A 19,534-nucleotide genomic window follows, 5' to 3' on the forward strand; every position below is an offset into this window, starting at 1 on the left:
TTTTTCCCATCCCCTATGTTGCCTCTTCTTTTATTATTTCTTTTGCTGTGCTGAAGCTTTTTAGTTTGATGTGATTCTACTATTAATTTTTGCTTTTATTGCTTGTGCTTTTGGTGTCATATCCAAACAGTCATTGCCAATACACACGTCAAGGAGTTTCTGCCTATGTTTTCTTCAAGATGTTTGATGGTTTGGGGTGTTATTTTTAAGTCTTTAATCCATTTTAAGTAAATTTTGTGAGCGGGGCATGATAGGTGTCTAATTTCATTCTTATGCATGTGGATATCCAGTTTTCTCAACACAATTTAGTGAAAAGAGTATCCTTTTCCCATTGAAGATTTTTGGCTCCATTGTCAAATATTAGTTGACTGTATATGTGAGGGTTTATTTTTAGGTCTCTGTTCTATTCCATTGCTCTATGTGTCTCTTTTAATGCCAGTGCCATACTGTTTTAATTATCATACAGCTTTGTGGTATGGTTTGAAATCAGGAAGTATGATGTTTCCAGCTTTGTTCTTTTTCAGGATTGCTTTGGCTATTGTGAGTCTTTTGTGGTTCTATACAAATTTAGGATTGGTTTTTCTATTTCTATGAAAATGCCACTGGAGTTTTGAATAGAGATTGCATTGAATCTGTAGAGAGCTTTGGATAGTATGGGCATTTCAATAATATTAATTCTTCTGGTCTATTAACATGGCATATCTTTCCATTTATTTGTGTCTTCTCCAATTTCTGTCATCAAAGTCTTACAGTTTTCAGTATACAGATAGGTTAAATTTGCTCCTAAATATTTTATTATTGTTGATGCTATTATAAATAACAATTGTTTTACTTCTTTTTCAAGTATTTTATAATTATTATATTGAAATGCAACTAATTTCTGCATATTGATTTTGTGTCCTGCAACTTTACTTAATTTGTTATTGTTTCTAACAGCTTTTTAGTGGAGTCTTAAGGATTTTCTACATAAAAGATTCATCTGGAAACAAGGACGGTTCACTTCTTTCTTTTTTTCTTTTTCCTGCATGAATGCTTTGGCTAGGACTTCCAGTACTATCTTGAATTCAGTGGTAGAGTGGACATCCTTGACTTATTCCTGACCTTAGAGTAAAAATTTTAAACTTTTATTGTTGGATATAATGTTAGCTGAGGTTTTATCATATATGGCCTCTGTTATGTTGAGGTATACTCCTTCCTTTCCCAATTTATTGAGAGTTTTTGTCATAAAAGCATGTTGTATTTGACCAATGGTTATTCTGCATCTATTAGGATAATAAAATGTTTTTTTCTTTTATTAATTTGGGCTTGCACATTTTTTGATTAATTTGGAGTTTCACATTTTGATTTATTGATTATTATATTAATTCACATTTATTGAGTGGGTTTCATATCCTTGCATTCCTGGAATAAGTACCACTTGATCATTGTGTATGATCCTTTTAATGTACTGTTAAATTCAATTTACTATTATTTAGTTGAGAATTTTTGTATCTGTACACATCAGCAATACTGGCCTATAGTTTTCTTTTCTTGTAGTGTGCTTGTCTGGCTTTGATATCAGGGTAATGTTGACCTTTTCAAATTAGTTTGGAAGTATTCCCTTCTTTTCAGTTTTTGGGAGGAGTTTGAGGATAATTGGTGTTAATTCTTCGGATACTTGGTAGAATTCATCAGTGAATGCATCTAGTCCTGGTGTTTTCTTCTTCTTTTTTTTTTCTTTTTGGATTTTTGTCTTTCTAGGGCAGCACCCACTGCTTATGGAGGTTCCCAGGCTAGGGATCCAATGGGAGCTGTTGCTGCCGGCCTATGCCAGAGCCACAGCAATGCCAGATCCGAGCAGTGTCTGCGGCCTACACCACAGCTCATGGCAACGCTGGATCCTTAACCCACTGAGCAAAGCCAGGGATCGAACCCACAACTTCATGGTTCCTAGTTGGATTTGTTTCTGCTGTGCCATGACGGGAACTCCTAGTTCTGGTGTTTTCTTTATTGGGAGGTTTTTGATTATTGACACAAACTCCTTATTTGTTACTGGTGTGTTCAGACATTCTATTTTTTCATGATTCAGTCTTGGCAGGTTGTATGTTTCTAGGAATTTATCCATTTTTTTGTAGGTATTCAATTTTTAAATTTTTAATAGGTTTTTCAGTTTGTTGGCGTGTAACTGTTCATAGTATTCTCTTGTAATCCTTTTTATTTCTGTGATGTTAATTGTAATATCTCCTCTTTCATTTATGATTTTATTTCAGTGCTTTTTTTTTGGGTAACTTAGCTAACATTTTGCCAGTTTTGTTTAATCTTTTCAAAAACAAGCTCTTAGTGTTGTTAATCTTTTAAATTGTTTTTCTTGTCTGTTTTATTTCAACTCTGATCTTTGTTACTTCCTTCTGCTAACTTTGGGCTTAGTTTCTTCTTTTCTTTCTAGTTTTTTGAGCATAATATTGGCTGTCATATCTATAAGATGTTTTATGGGAAGTCTCTTAGTAACCACAAAGCAAAGGCATACAGTAGATTCACAAAAGATAAAGGGAAGGGAATCAAAACATAGCACTTTGGAAAATCATCAATTCAAAAGGAAGGCAGCACAAGAGGAAAAACAGAAGAAGGGAACTGCAAAATCACCAGGAAAAAAATTAATAAGCTGCCCTATAAATCCTTACTATTATTATACTAGTATAAGTGTAACTGAATTAAATTTTCCAATCAAAAGGCATAGAGTGGCTGGATGGAAAAAAATAAGATCCAACTATATGCTCCTTACAAGAGATTTACTTAAGATTTTTAGGGCACATATAGGCTCAAAGTGAAGAGATGGGGAAAGATAGTCCATGTAATTCAACCCAGAAAGTAGCTATACTTGTATAAGACAAAATAGACTTTAAGCCAGAAATGGTGACAAGAGACAATAAAGGTCATTATATAATGATTCATCAAGGATCTAAAACAATTATAAATATAAATTGTACCCAATATTAGGGCACCCAGTTACATTAAGCAAATACTAACAGATCTGAAGGGAGAAGTAAACACTAATGCAATAATAGTAGGAGCCTTCCCTATCCCACTTTCAACAATGAATACATCCTCAAGACAGAAAATCAGCAAGGAAACGTTGGCCTTGAAGAGAACATTTCTTCCAATAGCAGCAAAATATAGATTTTTCTAAGTGCACACAGAACATTTCTAGGATAGATTACATAATAGGTGACAAAACAGGTCTTAGAGAATTTCAAAAGACTGGAATCATACCAGATATCTTTTCTGACCACAATGGTATAAAACCAGAAATCAATAACATAAGGAAAGCTGAAAAATTCAGGAGTATGTAGAAAGTGAACAAAGTAGTCTTGCACTGGGTTAAAGAAGAAATCAAATTGGAAATTAAAAATATCTTCAAACAAACAAAAAAGGAAACACAAACCAAAGCCTATGGACTGACGTTTAAAGAAGTTCTAAAACGGAAGTTTGTATGATAAATGCCCTCATTAAGAAAAAAGAAAGATCTAGTAAAACGTCTTGTGTTTTACCAAGGTTGAGATTTTTGAAGTCTGTCCAAGAACACTTCTTACCTTAAGTTGCTTCTTGAGATAATGATGATGAACATTGTGTTGTCAGAGACTGTCAGTGTTTATCATGTATGATCACTAAACCCTTTGCATCAAAGTTCCTATGAATGGATATTGAAAACATGGATTCCTGGGCTCCACGCAAGAACAACTGAGTCAGAATTGCCAGGTATCCCAGAAACGTGTTTCACCCAGGCTCACTGCATCATTCCTAGGGATGATCCTCCTTTTTTTTTTTTTTTTTGGATCCTCCTTTTTAAGAACGACAGTTTTAGAGTTTTGCACCAGGGAAAATAGCATTTCTCTAGATCTAAGTGATTGTGACTATCTCACATGATTTTGAACTCTCTGGTTTTATGGTTCATTTATTTCTCTTCTTACTTAGCTCTAACCTTGTTATCCTTGATTTAATTGTTTCAGTATATATGTAAGCCACCTCCAACATTTTTAGAAGTTGACAAGGTGTGGATAATTAAAGAATAAAATTAAGATATTATAGAGTAATAGTTTTTCCCCCTGTTGCTGACTCATATATATATATATATATTTTTTTTTTCAGTACATGCATTTTTTTTTAATGTGAATTTTTACTTTTTGATACTGTCATTTGAACCTTACACCTTTCACTTAAAAGTTGACATTCTGACTCATCTATTTACAAACTACAATTTGACTCCAGGGCTGCATTCCCACCATCTAAAAGCAATTAAACTTATATTTAAAAATGTGTTTCATTTCCCAGGTATCTTTCCCAGAGTCTGCAGGGGGGACCAGGTGTGGGTACAGAAGGCAAGGGTCATAGGAGAAGGGTTCCCTGAGATGCTGTGTGTTGTTGCCACAAAGATCTAGCATCCACAAAGGTCTAGCATCCTGGCCTGCTTTACACCAAACACATTTCCCAGGGGCTCTTGGAAAGTACTGATGCAGTGAAGATATTCATCTATCCTTAGTATCTGCCAAACTTGGTTTTAAGTCTTGGCTTGGTCACTTAGTGCTTTGTAGCTAACTCTGAACATAGTTCTTAACTTCTTAAGCTTTGGTTTCAGAGATTTCAATGAAGGAAATAGCAACACTTTGTGACAAATTGGTTGAAGGAGGTGAAGATGAGGAATGAAGCCAAGATGATGCTGAGACTGTTTTTTTTGGAGGTCAGAAAAAAGGTTATTCCCATGAGCAATCTCTAGGAGACTTAATATGTTTGAACACAACAAATTAATTGAGCAGATCCTAATTTTAGCATCCTCAGATCCCTTTTCAGATTGTCATCCAGCTTCCCTTTATGAGCATCCAGTGATCTATCTTAGTAGGGATCTCTAATGTAGTGGTTGGCAATCTATAGCCAGTGGGCCACATCTAGCCTGCATCCCCTGTTTTTGTAAGTAAAGTTTTACTGGAGCTCGGTTACATCCATTTATTCATTGATTCACTTGTTACCTATTGTTGCTGTCATGTTACAACAGTAGTTAAATAGTTGCTATAGAGGCCAAGTGGACCACAGAGCCTAAAATACTTACTACTGAGTCCTTTACAGAAAATGTTTGCTGACTCCTGCTCAAAGACAAGGTTTTTTGCCTTATCTGTCTCTCCCCTCAGGGCATTTGGAGGAAGTTGACTGATCTGAGACATTCTCTTTACAAAGTTTTTCCTGGTGTCAGCCATCATCTATAGCATTCTCTTTTTAGCATCAGCCTTTAAAAGACATATCCTAAGAAGGAAGCAGTGTAGAAACTGAAGGGAAAATCAATGGGATGCATTTTGGATTGTGGAAATTTTGTCTTCACTCAAGTCACTGCATTGACACAACACCTACAGAGACTGAACATGTTCTTGCAATTGGTAGAACTGAAAACAGCTTTTGCTCACAGACTTCCTTCCTGGTCCATAGGAGCAGCATTCTCAAATTAGAAGGAGAGCAGAGATAGAGGTAAGAAGGGGGCATCCAATAGGGCTCTGCTTAATTCCCTTGGACCTATTGTGTATCTCTGCATAGAAGACTTGACCAGCTGGGGGAAGAGGCAAATCCTTAAGGCTAATGAAATTTGAGTAATGGCAGCTGAGTCCTGCTGCTGCTTAGGGCAAATGTTAACCATATCTTCTGGGCTGCCTTGGAGAACCCCCAACCCCTCTGGTTTGTTGTGGAGACCCAGTGACAGAAAGCTCTGGTGTCTCCTGAGGTTGACTGAGGTGGATTTCCCACTTCCAGATCCCAGCCTCCTTTGCCTGGGCAGGGCCTTTCTCAGCTCCTTGCACCGCAATCCCAGCTCAGTCAGTGTCGGCTCTCCCTTTGCACGCTTTTCACACTTCCCCTCCTTCAAATACACTGTTGCCTCTGCCCTGGCCCCCCTTCACCTTCCTTCATATTTGATTGGGTGAACCCCTGTTCCACCTTCAAACTCTATTTAACATCTCCTCAGCTGTGACTCTTTCCCTGGCTCTGCCAGACGGAATCTCTTCTCTGTGTGACCTCAGAATATTTTCCTTCTCTGTTGTAGCCTCACTCAGATGGTGTATTTGCATTTTTTTTTTTTTTTTTTGTCTTTTTGCTATTTCTTGGGCCGCTCCCACAGCATATGGAGGTTCCCAGGCTAGGGGTCTAATCGGAGCTGTAGCCACAGGCCTACGCCAGAGCCACAGCAACGCAGGATCCGAGCCACGTCTGCAACCTACACCACAGCTCACGGCAACGCCGGATCGTTAACCCACTGAGCAAGGGCAGGGACCGAACCCGCGACCTCATGGTTACTAGTCGGATTCGTTAACCACTGCGCCACGACGGGAACTCCTGTATTTGCATTTTTATCTCTTGCTCCCTTTGATAGTGGGCGTGGACTACATCTTTTTCACTTTTGTATCCCAGTTTCTAGCACTGTATTTGGCACACAGAAAACACCAGTGAATGTAAAAGCTTCAAGGTTATGAACAGGAATTAGAATCTGTGGAACCCTGGGCAAATTAGTCAACCTGTTTAAGCCTCAGACATAGGATTGTCATGAGGATTAAATGAACTGATTTGGTGTGGTGCTTAGCACAGTGTCTGGTATACAGTAAAGTCCCAATAAGTGTCAGCTGCTGCTGCTACTAAAAATACCTTCTAATTCTTTAACAATAGTGATGATAACATGATGACAGTAACTTGAATGAATGCTTATTTCTTTCCCTTGATGGGGCAGTTGACAAAGATGAGTATGCTACCTAAATGGAAAAGCTATCCTTAGTAGTGAGGGACCTGACTTCTTCCAGAGCTTCTCCCCACTTGAGCAAAGTTGGTAGTCTCTGAACTTTTCTTTTCTTCAATCAGGTCAAGCGATCCTGTGCAGGGGGGAACCAACACCAAAGGCCAAGGAATGGGCTCCAACACCCCAACTCATTAATATCATCAGCATCCTGACAAATGGGAGGCCGGAGAGCCAGACCGAGCAGCCACTTGGTCACATGGCGGGGGTCTGCCCTGGGGCCCTGCGCACATTGAGCGGATGGGCACAAGTGCCATCCATATTTCTGTGCACAGTCTTGGCCCCCACCTCACAGGTCAGCCTGCTGAGCTGGCTTGGCTGAGGTTCTCGTGCTTTACAGAGAAGATTTATTCCTCAGGACTGACCTACATGGATGTATGTATCTAAATTCACAAAAGCTTGAGTTTGATGGCAAGCAACAAAAGGTCAGAGGAAAAGCAGGCAAGGCGTTTAAATCAAAATGATGAAACTGGGTAATTTCATTAGCAACAGTTGTATTTACTGGAAGTCACAGATGGCGCAGTTTAGCTCATAGCCAAGTTTTTAGGACAAAATAAGAATGGAGAAAGAAATATTTCAAGGGAAAGGTGGTTAAAAATTAAATAGGCACCAGATGGCTCAAGATTGTCCTTCCTATAAATTTGGTGAAGGAAGGCATGCTCAATCCAAAGGCTTTCTGAGTGGGATTAGAGGTTGGAAAGGGACTTGGACAATATAGAGATAAGGCCTGTGAAAGAGAAGATCAACTGTGGAATTACATTGAGTGGAGGTGACAATTACATCAACCACATTACATTATATATATATATATATATATATATATATATATATATTTGTTTAGAATTTATTGAGATCCTACTGTGTGCAAGGTCCTATTTTTAATGTCTACTGTGATGCACAGGAAGTATTTTCTTGGAATATCAGGAAGTTCTTTGCCTAGGCTGAGAGAGGGAGAAAGAACATGGCTTTGAAATGCATTTGGTTGTGAAGATGCACTTTTTTCTCCTCTGGTGCATTCAGTGAGAAGTACTTGATAATTCCCATCTTTCAGAGATGAAAATCTAGACTCTTTATCATGCATGGGCCCCTTCATGAACTAGTTTACCTCTGCTTGGAGTTCTAGAAGCTGCTATGCATCAGACTGTCTCAGGGACCTGCATTTTAGCAAGCAGCTTGGGTGATGCTCTTGCACACTGTGGGTTGAGAACTGTTCTAGGCTCTTCTTATCTATCCTTATCATACCTCTGTTCCCCAAACTCCCAAGTCTCATGCCGTCGTACCTTTGTACATGATATTCCCTAAAGCACTTTTGCTGTTTGGTCCTCATGTTCACCCCCACCCCACCCCCTGCCATGCCTCAGCTTAAGGAAAAAATCTCCTCTGGAAATACCTGTCTTGCTACCAGGGGCCAGACCATGTAGAGTCATTGTAAGGATTTTGACTTTTACTCTGAGTGGATTGGGAGTCTTTGCAGACTTTCGAGTAGAGGAGAAACAAGAGGTGGTGTGTATTTAGTAGGCTCATTCTGAGAGTTTCAGTTCTAGTCATAATAAAGTGTCTTTTATAGAACTAACCCTCCTGCTGATGTAACCTATGGATGATAATATGAAATACTTGTTTGAAAGCAGTGGAAAGCAATGTATAGCAGGCAGAAGCTGGAAGGGACTTGACAGCTGAAATATGGGAACAGTGTTGGGTGAGGCCCCCATCCTAAATCTTTTCTCTTGAGGGCACTTCTCAGTCTATGCGATGCAAGGTGGAGGAGCTCGAGTGGAACGCCACTGTCTCACTGACCCTCAGGGCTGCCAGGGCAACTGGCAGGGTATACTGGAAAGTGATGACCATCAAAGCTGAATGCAAACTTCCCTCCATTCCCTGGCTGCCTCCTGAACTGTGCATATACAGGATGAGATTCTAGGAGCCCAGAGGGAAAATGACAGTAGCTCACTAAAAGAGCTCAGCAGAGATTGCTGTCTTCTGTAGGAAGACTGAGTTAGGAAGTGAATACTGCCAAGTCTTCGAGGGACTGGGTAAATCCCTTAGGCTTGCCATTAAAATCCCAGAAAGACCATCTGTATGTCTTCTTTGGAGAAATGTCTATTTGGGTTTTCTGCCCATTTTTCAATTGGGTTGGTTTTTTTGTTTGTTTTGTTTTGTTTTTTTGGTAGGAGGTTTTTGTATATTTTGGAAATTAAGCCATTGTTGGTCACATTTGCAAATATTTTTGTAATATTTGCAATATAAAGAGAGTCTGTAGGTTGTCTTCTCAATTTGTTTATGATTCCCTTTCTGTGCAAAAGCTTGTATTAGGTCCCATTTGTTTAATTTTGCTTTTATTTCTATTGTCTTGGGAGATTGACCCAAGAAAAAATTGGTACAATTTATGTCAGAGAATGTTTTCTATGTTCTCTTCTAGAAGTTTTATGATGTTATGTTTTATATTTAAGTCTTTAACCCATTTTGAGTTTATTTTTATGTATAGTGTGAGGGTGTGTTCTACCTTAATTGAGTTACATGCAGCTGTCCAACTTTCCCAGCACTACTTGCTAAAGATTGTCTTTTTCCCACTTTATATTCTTGCCTCCTTTGTTGATCATTGTCTGTAGGTCTGTTTTATTTCATTGATCCATATGTCTGTTTTTGTGCTAATAACACACTGTTTTGATTACTACAGCTTAATAGTATTATCTGAAGTCTGGGAGGATTGCGCCTCCTGTATTGTTCTTTTTCCTCAGCATTGCTTTTGGAATTCTGGGTCTCTTGAAGTTCCATATACACTTTAGGGTTATTAGTTCTAGTTCTATGAAAAATATCATGGGTAGTTTGAGAGGGATCACATTAAATCTGTAGATTGCTTTGGGTAATATGGCCACTTTAACAATATTCTTCCAATCCAAGAGCAAGGGATATCTTTCCTTTCTTTGAGTCATTTTTGGTTTCCTTTATTAATGTTTTATAGTTCTCAGCATATAAGTTTTTTACCTTCTTAATCAGATTTATTCCCAAGTGTTTTATTTTTCCTCCAAGAAGACATGCAGATGGCCAACAAGCACATGAAAAGATGCTCAACTTTGCTAATTATTAGAGAAATTCAAATCAAAACTGCAGTGAGGTACCATTGTACAAATGGTACAAATAACAAATGCTGGAGAAGATGTGGAGAAAAGGGAACCCTCCTACACTGTTGGTGAGAATGCAAATTGGTACAACCACTATGGAAAACAGTATGGAGGTTCCTTAACATACTAAAAATTACCATATGATGCAGAAATCCTACTCCTGGGTGTACATCTGGAGAAAACTATAATTCAAAAAATACATGCACCCATATGTTCATAGCAGTACTGTTCACAATAGCCAAGACATGGAAACAACCTAAATGTCCACTGACAAATGAATGGATTAAGAAGATGTGGTACAGGAGTTCCTGTCGTGGTGCAGTGGTTAACGAATCCGACTAGGAACCATGAGGTTGCAGGTTTGGTCCCTACCCTTGCTCAGTGGGTTAGGAATCTGGCGTTGCCGTGAGCTGTGGTGCAGGTCACAGACGTGGCTTGGATCCCACGTTGCTGTGGCCCTGGCGTAGACTGATGGCTACAGCTCCGATTAGACCCCTAGCCTTGGAACCTCCATATGCTGCGGGAGCAGCCCAAGAAATAGCAAAAAGACCAAAAAAAAAAAAAAAAAAAAAAAAAGAAGAAGAAGATGTGGTACATAAATATAATGGAACACTACACAGCCATAAAAAGAATGATTCTTTTTTTTTTTTTTGTCTTTTATTTTTGGCATTTCCTGGGCCGCTCTCATGGCATATGGAGGTTCCCAGGCTAGGGGTCGAATTGGTGCTGTAGCCACCGGCCTACGCCAGAGCCACAGCAACGCAGGATCCGAGCCGCGTCTGCGACCTGCACCACAGCTCACGGCAACGCCAGATCCTCAACCCACTGAGCAAGGACAGGGATCGAATCCACAACCTCATGTTTCCTAGTCGGATTCATTAACCACTGCGCCACGACGGGAACTCCCAACAACCAGAGATTCTTGCCAAGGGGGAAGAGGATGGAGGAGGGACAGAGTAGGAGTTTGGGATTAGCAGATGCAAATTAATATATACAGAATGGATAAACCACAAGATCCTACTCTATAGCACAGGGAAATATGTTTAATATCCTATGATAAACCATAATGTAAGAGGATGTGAAAATGAATACACACACATACATCGATAAAATGATTCACTTTGCTGTACAGCAGAAATTGACCCAACATTGTAAATCAACTATACTTCAAAAGAAATCGCAGAAAGATCACATATTACAGTGAAGATCACATTTTAGGACTTAAGGCACAGAAATAGACTGGCTCTGACAAAGCCTGAAACTATGCTTCCACTAGTTCAAGGTGATCCACTGGTAATTTAAATGTCTGCAGGGACAAAACTCAGCACTCTTCAAAGGAAGCTCTACGATGTCTCATTTACAATGTCTGTATACCTTTAAATGATGGACTTCCCCAGGTAAAAGAGGCTCAGAATGCATGCATTTTAAAAATTTATATCCATTGCCTGTTACTTTGATTTTTTTATCTATTGAAAAAATTCCTACCCTTAAATAATTTCAAATTAATAATACCATACTATAGATGCTTTTGATTGTATGTAGTCCAAGATTCAGTAGCCAGTGATGTTTCTAGTGTTATTGTCTGCTGTAGTGGGAAGCTGTCTATTTATCTTTGGGTCACTATTCTCGTTTTCTCTACAAATTTATCTCTGTTTCCCTTTACACTTTCTGACATTGTCTTAATTTTTGATCACTTCATTATAAACATACATGATGTTTCCAATATTTTGGCTCTCAGTTCTTTGAGGTCCTATTGCTGATGATTCTGTCCTACCCTAATTCAGCCACTCACTTTCAAGGAGGAACCCTCGACCTTGTCATCATTAATAACTGCAGTGCCTCCAACAATCATGATTTCAGACATCCATTGTGCCGACCACCTCTTGCTTTCTCACTGACATCCTTTCCTACACCAGCTCCAACCTTCTTCACCTGTTGGTCATTCATCCACCTACATCATGTCTCTCTCTAATGTTCCAGAAGTCTTCTCTCTCTTTACCATTTCAGTTCCTTTGTCCACACCTCCCTTGCTTCTCTCCTGTGTAGAACATTCTGGTTTGATTCACCACCAACCTGATTAAATCCATTTGTCTCCTACAGTCCTGTGCCTTTGCAGCTGGAGGAAAACACAAAACCAAAGTTGAGGACTTCTACAGAAATCTCAGTGCTTTTTTCTCTCCCACCCTCTGAGACGCCGTTTCCACTATATCCTTTCTCCTCAAAGCCCCCAGATCTCTTCCTCATTTCCTCCTTTCAGGCCTTGCCTATTTCACTGAAAAAAAAAAAAAAAAAAACGAAAGAAGAAATCAGCAAAGAACTTTCATGGACTTTCCACCATATCTCCCCGCCTTCCATCCTGTGCTGATTCACTCTCCTGGTGATCTGGACAAAAACCCTGGTAAGTCTCATGCCTCCCATGGGACACCGTCTCTTGAACATACTGCTCTAGTGCTTCTCTTGTTTCTCCCTTAAAACGTTAGCTATTTCCCTCTCTCCTCAATCATTCCCAACAGCAAACAGATCTGTCTTAAAAATTAAAACACTGTTTCCACTTTTCCCTCTAACTGCTGCCCTATCACTTCTCAGTGCAGCCCCTCCCCTCAAAAACACCATCGCTGGCTGCTGCTCAGTGGAACTCTTGAACTCCGTCATCTTTGCAGTAGTCTCAGAATTGCATATTAGGTGATTTGGTATATATCTTACCTTCTTTTTACTTTTCTTCAAGCAACATTACATTTCAATGGAGTTATGGGCAATCATGATTTTCTTCCCTTTACTTACTCTTTCTAAATTTTCTATGATGAATATGCAATACTTTGGTTAAAGTGGGAAACAATAAAATTATATAAAAAGAAACACCATATTTTATGAATAATTTACAATCAATTTTTATAGCAAAAATTGGCAGCAGGGGAGTGGAATGGGCATTGGGACTGTGGCCAGTTCTACTCCTGAACTGCTCCTGAGAAGCCACTTAAATTCTCTGAATTTCAGATTCCTCAGCTGTGAAGGGGAGAAACTGCCATTTCCCCAGCTTTCCTTTCAACAAGGATCTTAAAAGAAAAATAGGTGCGAATGTGCTTTGGGGGCCATATCCATGTAAGCCGTTATGCCTCCTCTTGAGACGTTCGTCGTGAGCTACATGAACAACATCTTCCTTGTACTAAAGAGGAAATGAGGGTAATGAGAGGGTACTGGTTTAGAGCCACATCTCAGGTGAGCACTAACAAGATCAGATGCTCCTTGACCAGGTTCTCCTCTGTGTCCTAATTTTGTCATCCATCCCACCTCCAAAATACACAAGACAGAGTGTTCTTCCCTCCATCAGAGATGGCTGTAAGGGCTGGTTGACAAGGAGGAGTGCTGGAAAGGTGTCTTGGACCACCAGATGCTTGGACATGATGACTGAAGGCCATTGAAGGCATTCAGGTTTTTAATGTCTGTTAGACCATGTGGGACCTTCACAGAGACTGGCCTAAGTGTTTTGTTGTATGGCAAAGTTGTGATCTGGAATTTACAGCCCCAGGCCTGCTTGTGTGCAGACACTCAAGCATGTGTGTCAGAGGTTTTATTCTTACTCCGTTTTTTATTTCCTTCCTTTTCTTCTCCCGACTTGGCCTGGATTTCTAATAAGTGGGGAGGGGAAATCTTGCTGTAGTTCAGAGGGAATAGATTGGGTGCATCCCCAGGGATGACCCATTCTCCTGTTGGTCGCCTGCTGAGTGAAGAAGTACTTCCGTTCCTTTTACTTGTCCTAAAATTCATCCCTGGATGTCCTAGTCCGAGATTTGATGAAGCAACTGCTATTTTCATTGGAGCAAGTAATTCTCAAAGCATTGAACTTGCAGATGAATCCCTTCACGGCCCAGTCCTTTGTGCATGGTCCTCTGATTTGACTCATAGGTTCCCACTTCCCAGGAGGATGTTTATCTCTGTTCCCCATCCCCCTGCCATTCCTGTTCTTCACGGAGAAGGGCATAACATTTACTGAATGGCCACTTTGTACCAGGGATATTCATATACATTGCTCCATTTAATCATCAAGACAGCCTTTTAAGGTACGTAATAACCCAGTTAACTGAAATTCTTTGACCCTTCTGTGTAGAGATGTATAGATAAACTGAAGCTCAAAAGGCTAAGAAGCCACAGGGCTGGGATTTGAAGTGAACTCTCTCTAATTCCAGAGCAGAGCTCTTTCTACCATCCTAAGTGATTTTTCTAAGGCTTTTCCTCTCTAAAGTTTTCCTGACAAGCCCTCCCTCTCTGCCCAGTAAAATGAAAGGAACAGTTTGATCCTATGCTTCCTCAACCTTCATCTTTCTTTACTAAAGTGCTCACACATATTCTTTTTAATTGTTTAAAATTTTATTGAAGTATAGTTGATATACAATATTGTGATGATTTCTGCTATAGAACAAAGTGATTAAGTTATACATGTACACACATCCATTTTTCTTCAGATTCTATTTCCATAGAGATTAATCACAGAATATTGGGTAGAGTTCCTTGTGCTAGACAGCAGGTCCCCATTGGTTAATCATTCCATCTGCCATGGTGGAGCACAAATATTTTAAATTTTGTCCTCGACTGTGCTTGGATGCTGACCAGATCCATCCAGACAGGGATACTTGAAGTAGCTTCGTGCTCAGAAGAATTTCCTGGGGGAGGAGAAGGGCTCCACCCAAAAGGCTTAGAAATGACATGTTGGTTTTCTTGATAATTGGATTGTTAGAGTTTTCAGGGAAAGTGTCTGAATCCAGAGAAGCACAATCTAAATGTAAATGAATGTTTACATGGGCATTTGGAGGGAGTCTAGTGTTGGAATACTGATGTGGTGTTTCTTGGTAATGTGCAGGTAGCTGGCTTTGGAGCCCAGCGGTGGGGAACTACCCCTCCTTCTCATGTTCCCATTGTGCATGTGAGAGAAATGGATCTACTCTGTCATGAGGGCTTCACGGAGCCCATTGAAGCCTTATTGTCCATCAGTTGATGAGAACACGATATGGAAAAACACTCATGGAGCTATGCCCTTAGGCAATCTGTCTTGTAGTCCACTGTGAATGTCTTCTTTGTCCTTGACCTTCCTGCTGCACTTCACATTATGGGTGGCTGCTCTTCCTCATCCATTCAGATCTCAGGGTGCCCAGGACTCAAACACAAGCTTTTGTTCTTGGCCCTCCTTCCTCTCCCCCAGAGAGTGCTTCTGTCCTCTTTGCTCTCATGGCTTTACTCTACTGTTGGTTCTTCCGCAGGCTTGGACCCATGGGTGAAGAGCATCCTCCCACCCTTGCCCAGATCCTATCCTGAGAACAACCTGGTCTCCTTGCAGGTAGAGTGTATGTCTAATACTACTGGATGCCTTGAGGTCAGAGCCTGTAGTAGATGCTCAAAAACTGGTTTTTAATTCTTAACGCATGCAAAACCCCAAAAGAACATTCAGCTTCCAACAAATATGTAATGAATATGAACATAATGAATGTTTTTAAGATGAACACATTAGAACAGATAATATGTGAAATCACATGATCACTCCTCCACCAGGCTAAAAGATATTTGAAGGCGAGAGTAGATTTGTCTGAGCTTTGGAGTAAGCATATGGTTAGGAACATTCTTTGTTCTCTCAATTCAGTTACTTCAAATTAAAAGCTATTTATTGAGTCTTTACTAGTTCCAGGCCAGCTAGGTGTTAAGATGTTACTATGACCTACTCTGTTACCTGAGGATCACAGTCTAAAGAAGAGTCAGGTATAGAAAATTTACAGTGCAATGTAACCAGGAGTTAACTCCACATGAGGAGATGCAGCTTTGGGGATGCAAGGAAGACAGTCAGAAAAGCATTCTAATTTGTAGATAGGTTCATATGTGTCATATTTTAACTCTGCATATAGGGCATTTGTCCTTCTCTTTCTGGCTTACGTCACCTAGAATGGTAATCTACAAAATAGAAACAGACTCACAGATATGGAGAACAGACTTGTGGTTGTCAAGGAATGGGGAAAGTGGGATGGACTGGGAGTTTGGGGTTAATAGATGTTAACTATTACATTTAGAATGGATAGACAATAAGATTCTACTGTATAGCACAAGGAACTATAGTCTATTAGGATAGACCATGATGGAAAATAATATTTAAAAATATATATATATGTGTGTGTGTATAGTCAACTATAATAAAAAATTAAAAAGAAAAAAGAAAAGCATTCTAAGGACATATCTGAGATTTTTTTTTTAAGGCTGATTAGAAATGGGTTAGGCAAGAATAAAGAAGGGGCATGCTCAGCAGAGGGCGCTATTTGGGCAAAACTGGGAATGAGGAAAAGCAACTGGGCTGGAGAACTGAGTGGCTTGGCACCAGAGCATTCTGAATCACTGGGGGAATGGCAAGAGATGGGGGCAGAAGGAGGAAATAGACCTGGAGGGTCCCTGAAGCCCATCTTAAAGCTTAGTTCTTTCTCTTGCAGCCATGTGGAACATATAGGGGTCACAGCACAAGAGAGGCATGGCCCTGAACTGCTGTAAAAGAGATGGAAGTGGGGTGGGGCCGTAGGCCAGAGACCAGCTAGGAACCTATTCAAATAGTCCAGAAGGGAGATAATGAAGGGACAGAGATGAGAGAGATGTGACACTTGCATTTTTACTGCAAAAAGGAGGGTGAGAAAGGTAAGGGACATAATTCATCCTTTTTCTACAACTCTCTGTTGCAAGGAACAGTGTTTGATTCATGGTAGGCTCTCAATAAATGTGTAAAAGAGTGAATAATTCCCAATAGATATCTAATTCCTACTGTTAAAATTTAAAAAAAAACCAAAAATAAAAATGGGAGCCGAGTCTGGAAATAATGGGTGAAGCAGTATCTGGAAACATTAATATCATAAGTGACATTAATAGGTGTCACTTGTTTAAAAAAAAAAACTGGCATGAGACACAATTTGATTAACTGAGATCCAACTGGATTATTTATAGTAAAATGTATGGCCTTGAATGATGTGTTTCAATTATCCAAGATCTAATTTTCTTTTGTACCCTTGTGATGGAGATGGTGGTATTTTCCTCACAGATGTGTTGGGAAGGTCAAGAGAGAAAATGTGCATCCAAATATTTTGCAACCTATAAGGGTTGTGAAATATTTGACTTAATTTGGGATTTCTTTGGTTAGTGAATTTGGATGCCAGTCAAAAGGGATGATTTGGAAAGTCAACTAGATGGCAACAAAGCCTTCTCCAGGTCCAGCCCTGGCTGGGCGCCTTGGAGAGACCAGAGCCATAGAAGCCATGGTTCCTGAAATGCAGCCCTCTTCCTTCTATATTCTGGTGTTTCCTCTTCTGTTTTTGCTTTTCTTCTTCTTCTTTTTTTAAATTTTTAAAAATTTTTTGTCTTTTTGCCTTTTCTAGGGCCGTTCTCTGCGGCATATGGAGATTCCCAGGCTAGGGGTCCAATCGGAGTTGTAGCCGCTAACCTACACCAGAGCCACAGCAACACCAGATCTGAGCTGCGTCTGCGACCTACAACCACAGCTCACAGCAACGCCGGGTCCTTAACCCACTGAGCAAGGCCAGGGATTGAACCCACAACCTCATATTTCCTAGTCGGATTCATTAACCACTGCACCACCACGGGAACTCCTTTGCTTTTCTTCTTACACCTGCCTGAGGCCACCCTTCCCTGGTACCCACCTCCTAGGAAGCACCCAAGATGATGCCACCCCTTTTCCTTAAACACTCACCCTCCTCTAAGTAAGCAGGTATGGCTATGAGCCCCTAGGCACCAGCAGGGCACTGGGAAGATGATGCATTGCTGGCTTGAGGTGGCAGGGTCCCAGGGGTAGAGTGTGGACTGGCATGGGAGCTGGTGAAAGGCTGCTGTACTTAGGGTTCTCTTTTACTTAAGTGTACTGGAGGTAGAACGATGTGTTTGAGTGCGTCCGTGAGTGGAGGGCAGCACTCAAAACCTATGCCATCTGTGATAGAGAGGAGAAAACCAGCTGAAGTTTACAAAGCCCTTTCACTTCTCTTCCATCACACAATGTATGTAGCAAGCTGCATTTGGTAGGAATGTTTGAAGAAAACAAACAATATGTTAATTTTAGAAGGTAAAAGTTAACATTCTTTCTCTCACAAAAGTACTAAGTCCTTTGTAGAAACTGAAAACACCAAGAGGTCTAAAGAAAAAAAAAAAAATCTACAAATCATCCAGACTCTCACCATTCAGAGATAAACACTGTTAACATGTACTGCATTTCCTTCACTCTTTCGTCTGTGCTTGTCTTATATATAGCTGAGATTGCAATTTATACACAATTATGTATCCTGCTTTTCCACTTAACATTATATTATAAGCATTTTTCCATATCATTAAAAACTCTTATAATTGGGATTTGTATTGGCTTCATAATACTCCTTTATATGTGCATACCCAAATTGACATCAGCATTCTCTATTCTTTGGCCACTTACGAATTTCTTGATTCATTCCTCAGATCCCACAGACACCAAAGCAATATCTCAGCCCACACTGTTTCCGAAGTTTGACTTATCTCAGAGATTCTCAGTCTTTTAGGTTGAAACAGTTTGTCTCTAAATAGGCTATCCACTTATTTATTTAATATACAATAGACACATCCTTCAACAAGAATTTATGGTTTGAAATAATGTTGGGGTAGGGGGGAGACACAGGAGACATCCCTACTCTTGAAGAGTTTACATTAGTAGTAGCAGTAGCAGAAGTAGTAGTAAAAGAAATCTGGTTTTATTCAACTGTAGGAATTATTTTTGTAAATTGGAAATAAAAATCCTTCAAAATAATTAGTTCAATTGGTTTTCCCTGAAATATGTGAACATTTACATTATTTGGCATATATTGGTCACCTAGTTACTTAATTCAGTGGCATACACTTTTTTTTTTTTTGTCCATGTCCAGCTGGAAGTTCCCAGGTCAAGGATCAAACCCTTGCCACAGCAGTGACCCAGGCCACTGCAGTGACAACGCCAGATCCTTAACCCACTGCACCACTGCGCACACAACTCCTAGTGGCACACTTTTTTTCTTTTTTTTAGCAATTTTTTAAAAATTAGAGAATAGTTGATTTACAATATTATGCCAATTTTGGCTATACAGCAAAGTGACCCAGTCATATATGAAGAGTTGACATTATTATAAGGCTTAGAAACCTAAAGAAGGAATTTAAAACAGATGCTCATAACCAGGCTGTGATGATTGAGGGATGGGTTCACAGAGACACAGCCACATGGTCAACATAGGGAGTGACTCTCTCCCCTCTGTGACACCTAGCTTCAGAAGCAAGTTGAGACTTGACAGGTTTGCTCCCAGGAGCCAGTCCTATGCTCAGTGATTCACTTGATGGTTAAGGCCTGGCAACTTCTGTGAAGTGTGTGTTTGCTGAATAGTGTGGGTATAGATATCAGCTACAGCAACTCACATGTACTGAGTGATTTCTGGATCTCAAGCACCGTATGAAGTGCTACCTAAGAGACTCTTTATCCTTCTTATGCCGCAAGGCAGTATAGCGCAGCAGTCAGGGACCCAACAACTAGGGGCAAGCCATTTTTTAACTACGTGAATTTAGATAGAAGATTTACCCTCTTTGTGTTTCCTTGTTT

The 19,534-nt window shown here is 40.0% G+C and overlaps 1 long non-coding RNA gene across 6 annotated transcripts in view; it reads left to right on the forward strand.

Moving 5' to 3' along the window:
• The window catches only part of LOC110260990 (uncharacterized), a 523,917-nt gene that overhangs the window by 79,236 nt on the left and 425,147 nt on the right, over positions 1 to 19,534 (forward strand). For 3 of the 6 annotated variants that reach the window (XR_014810034.1, XR_014810038.1, XR_014810042.1), the window contains exon 2: positions 15,171 to 15,247. The exons of 2 other annotated variants lie outside the window; for them this stretch is intronic. This is a non-coding gene — a long non-coding RNA (uncharacterized LOC110260990). Of the gene's footprint in view, positions 1 to 12,175; positions 12,317 to 12,912; positions 15,248 to 19,534 lie in introns of all 6 variants that reach the window. One more of the 6 variants, XR_014810037.1, reaches the window with a different exon arrangement.

The sequence above is a fragment of the Sus scrofa genome, chromosome 1, assembly GCF_054392235.1.
Source record: "Sus scrofa isolate SSC_HxYL_T2T_F1_AM1 chromosome 1, Sscrofa_HxYL_maternal_Yorkshire_Landrace_v2.0, whole genome shotgun sequence".
NCBI lineage: Eukaryota > Metazoa > Chordata > Mammalia > Artiodactyla > Suidae > Sus > Sus scrofa.